Source organism: Priapulus caudatus, unplaced genomic scaffold (genome assembly GCF_000485595.1).
Source record: "Priapulus caudatus unplaced genomic scaffold, Priapulus_caudatus-5.0.1 Scaffold158, whole genome shotgun sequence".
In the NCBI taxonomy this organism is placed as follows: Eukaryota; Metazoa; Priapulida; class Priapulimorpha; order Priapulimorphida; family Priapulidae; genus Priapulus; species Priapulus caudatus.
In genome coordinates, this window is record NW_014577219.1 from 166,283 (window position 1) to 171,282 (window position 5,000).

Consider the following 5,000-nt stretch of genomic DNA (forward strand, 5'->3'; position numbering starts at 1 on the left):
ATAATAGATCTATTATAGATCTATTAGTGAATAATAATATATCTATTGTAGATCTATTAGTGAATAATAATAGATCTATTGTAGATCTATTAGTGAATAATAATAGATCTATTCTAGATCTATTAGTGAATAATAATAGATCTATTATAATCTATTAGTGAATAATAATATATCTATTGTAGATCTATTAGTGAATAATAATAGATCTATTGTAGATATATTAGTGAATAATAATATATCTATTATAGATCTATTAGTGAATAATAATAGATCTATTGTAGATCTATTAGTGAATAATAATAGATCTATTATTATTAACACCTGATATAATGTAATCAACCGAACTAGTACCTACACAAATGTAAACACTTACTTCTACTTGCTACCGGAATGTGGTGGTAATGAACGTTTGTATAATTTCAGCTTTAAGCAAGGGTTTCAGTGCATTGGGGATAAGAATTAAAGCTGAACCTATACCTTCCGATAACAACTTTCCAAAATCATGTGCAACCGTATCATTCGTCTCGTAACCAAATATCGATGGCATAACATTATAGACAACTGACCTACTCCTGTTATTGCGTTAATGATTACAATAAGTTCCTTCTTCTATTTGTTCTATTTCATTCGTTTGCTCTACTCAATTTATTGAGATCCATATTATATCGACGTGCCACAGCTCGAGGTCGCCTATAAACCCACGCCCACCCTACGACACACGAAGTTGCCTGGCTCGCATCCTACGATTCTCTCCCTCCGCGGCAAACAAGAATCGAGACGGGTCTTTTGATCGCGGCTGGTATCTGTACACGCGATCGCCACTCCCCGAGAGTGACCGGAGGACCTGGGGCGACGCGGGCCGATCAACCGAGGAAGCGCGTGATGATGTAGTAGGTGGCGCCACCGCTTTAGTCCTTTTCCTCGGACTTGCCGTACGCGTGGTGGCATGCGACGGCCGCAACAACGGCAGCGCCCTTGCCACTGCCATCCTCCGATAGCTCTAGCAAAAACTGCAATGGGAAGAAAACAAAGAGGAATATTACACACGAGGATGGGCGCGGGCATGGATCAACTACCCTACTACGAAATCGGAGAGTATTCGAGTTAGCTGCAGTTTCCCCTCACAGACGTTCCCCCGTGTCCACACACACGGACACACTAGCTGCGACTTTGACTTGTAAGGTTTCACATCGTAACACGTTTCGGTTCATTCAGGAGAGCAACATCGTTACATTTTAAGTGTCACGTGTAATATAGTAATTTCTTTATTGTTACAACCAGAGCAATAACTGCTTTATCGTAATAATTCGTGAAAACTAGCTTTAACATTTAATATATGTGGAACCCATTGACGCGGATGATACGTGACGTACCGATTGGTAATAAATGATTAGTAGACTAAACTTTTTTACGATTGTTAGCACCTATAATTGTTGATTAATCGTGCAAAATTTACACAAACTAGTGACAGGATTGTCAGAATATAGACTGTATTATATGACACTCCTGCTAGTAACATAGTCATACACGAAATATTATACATGAAACATGGTAGCAAATAATGCAAGGCAGAGGAAGCAATGAGCAGGTTAATATTGTCTAGCATGGTTTAACATGATCAACAACAACTCATCGCGTAAATAGAAGGTGACAGTAATAACCATGCAATCACCCGCACCCACCAACACCGTTAGTCATTCACAAAACATCTACATTCCTATTATTAGTAAAAACATCATCACAAACAAACACACTATCATCAGTTATTATCTACCTAGAACAAACAAAGTCTAGTAGGTGTAATTTCAACATTTAGCACACGCTGCGTGGCTACAGCAACCATCATCACCAACATAGTTAGTCGCATCATAACCTTCTCAAACCACACCACCACCACCGTTAGTCATTCACAAAACATCTTCCTTCCTATTAATAATATCACCAACTAACACACTATCAGCTATTATTATCTACCTAGAACAAACAAAGGCTAGTAGGTGTAATTTCAACATTTAGCACACGCTGCGTGCATGGCTACAACAACTGTCACCACCAATCAACATGGTTAGTTGCATCGCACACCCTTCTCTCGCAGGTGCTCACCTGTGGTGGACGAATCTGGCCTATAGGTGCCTGCAATGGCCGCGTCCACTGGATACAATCCAAACACTCCTCTTCGATATAGTCCCTTGGACTTTGAAGACTAATATTTAAGAGGTCAACACCGGACCGGTGTTGGCCGAGACGTGTATATTCCCACAGCAACAGCCACGATTCGTGCACGCGTGGTTTAACAATGCTAGCAGAGGGACTGCCTGCTCGTTACTTTACCGCTCTCACTACGGTCAACCACCCTATATAAAGGTCACTCCATAAGCGTGCTTTGTAGAGACGTCCGTTCTATGGAGGTGGGTTCACTGTATAACTGCCGCTCGGTGAAGAAGAAGACGAGTGTCCATTATGAAGTTGTCCGTTCTAAAACAGTTTCCTCGCTGTCTGTGCTTGCATGAGCCTGAGGGAACTAGCACTAGCACTATATATAGCATGGTGCACTGCCTACTGGGGAGATAGAGTTGTGGTATTTTTAACGCGGTGAGAAAAAGAAATAAAGTAAACAGATCCAGCAGTACCGACTGCGATTGGTGAAACAGGATCGAATTCGGTTTTTAGACTATAGTGAAATCAAGGTCACACTTACTATGAGGCCTAGAAGGAACTTAATTGGCAGGGGGATATGCTGAAGAAAAAACTGGATGGTCCGTCCATTGCAGAACCTGCTACTCGTACACATGTTTGTTGCTAATCGGTGGCAATAATGAATTCGCAAAGGTTATCGTGTGGCATCGGGAGCAAATAACAGAAACGTAATTGTAAAATTATACAATAGTAATGCTATTATTTACTCCCGCTGATATCAATCTACAACGCGCTGTAAGCATGACACGGCACATGTCACCAAGGGTCATCCATGTCTTCATTTTTCGGGTCACAGAGCGGGTGCCGACTCGAATACATTGGAATCCACTGGACGAATCATATGCACTCCGAAACGCGTGTGTGACATTATATCAGCAGGAGTGAATAATAGAGATTGATCTCTATTATTCACTCCTGATATCAGTTAACAGCTACAGGAATGTAAACAAAGGTGAGGGTGGATGGATATCGTCAAAACAAAACAAGCCGCACGAAAGAAATAAAACGCATCGGAAAACGATCATATTATACAGCTGTTCCTATTATATTTCATATCCTTATAACCTATAATTATACTCACTTAGTCGTCTTACTTCACTGCGCTATTACTACATACTGTACATGATTGTGAAAGTTAGGCAGGTCATATATTATTATGTGCTCTCATAATCCTACGTCCAGCTTACCAGCTCACATTCCAATGGCTTTTCTTACACACAAACATGATGCATAATATGTACGTGCTAACAAAAGATGACCAAACCTATTACACCTGCCCTCCCGCTAACACATGCCCGTGCGATCACTCCATATAATAAATATTGATGTGGCTAACGAAGGCTGTACACGTCATCACCTTGCACAGGGGGGGGGGGGGTCATTATATATATCTCACTAATAGTACGGGGAGTTATAAGCTATGATACACTAAACGTATGCGCTCTATAGGCAACAGCGCTGCAACTACTCGTACAAATCCTATCATGGAATGGACAAAATAACTCACACAGCAGTAGTACATGACGTACACTCTGCCAGGCAGCACAACGACGACGACGTACGTCCGAGCTATGTTTGCACCACCGATGAGATCCATCTTACACAGCAACTGCTAATTACTAATTAGCCCTAGATCTATCGGCGTAGCACCTTCGCTCCTGCTACAGCGCCCCCTATAGCGCCTTCGCTCCTGCTACAGCGCCCCCTATAGCGCCATCGCTCCCACTATAGCGCCTTCGCTCCCGCTACAGCGCCCCCTATAGCGCCTTCGCTCCCGCTACAGCGCCCCCTGCAGTGGAAGGGGCTACGCCGGTAGTACTACATACTAATGAGCTCGCAGATGAATGAGAACGAGCCGATGAGGCTTATCAATCGCATCACCAGCATCTACCACAACCACAGTGTTCCCTAGCTCTACCCGTGTTGCTCCTTCGCCCCTTCACTCCTTCACTCGTGTAACAGCAGCTAAGGGGCTACACTGGTAAAGCCAAGTTTTTCCCCATCTCTTCCACTGCACTGATCCCTGCGACATAAGTTCACGCTGTGATATAATATATATGTATATATATATATATATATATATATATATATATATCCATATAGATATCCATATATAATATATATATATCTATATATATATATATATCAATGTAGGTGTCATCGCAGTGTATGTGTCTATTGAACACAGTAACGTGATCACAACTACAAAATAAGGGCTGGTGGAAACAGTGACATCACCAGTATCTTATCATTAACAATTACTGCCATGAACAGCCTGAGTGTGTAAAAGGAGGGGGGAGGGGTTTGACATCATCCTATACTAGCAACTATAGTGCAACCACATACATCCAGCAATGTATAAGTACTACCAAGGTACGATTTCACACATTTGCGTAAACAACATCAGTTTACGCTCGATTTGTGAAGCGTTACACGGAAAAACAGTAATACCTATACACCAGCTGCAATAACATTGTAACCCAATCAAATCTCCCCCTTAATCTATTTAACATTACGTTTTGCTATGTACAGTTGATTACGATATAAAGAACACGTAATTCCATTGCTTCTCAAACAAAGACCACCAACGACAGGAAAATATAATTATAATAGTATGATTTAACAGTACCACACGTATAAAACCATGCGTGTCGTGGTTTCTTGCAGCCATACCTCCCACAATACTAAGCTCATGAGAGTAGCTCACTCATGCTGGAGTGTCTACAGAACAATACATCACACCCGTAACAACATACGTGAGATTAAACATGACCTTACTTACAATTGTACACGAGAAAAAAAAA

General features: G+C 41.5%; 1 protein-coding gene across 1 annotated transcript in view; it reads right to left on the reverse strand.

Annotated features, from left to right (window-relative positions):
• Positions 1 to 3,220: 3,220 nt before the first annotated feature.
• Positions 3,221 to 5,000, reverse strand: part of LOC106806399 (hexokinase-2-like) — a 26,098-nt gene continuing 24,318 nt past the window's right edge. Inside the window, exon 12 of the mRNA XM_014808324.1 lies at positions 3,221 to 5,000. This exon is cut by the window's right edge and continues 803 nt beyond it. The gene's annotated coding sequence lies outside the window, so the exon portion shown is untranslated.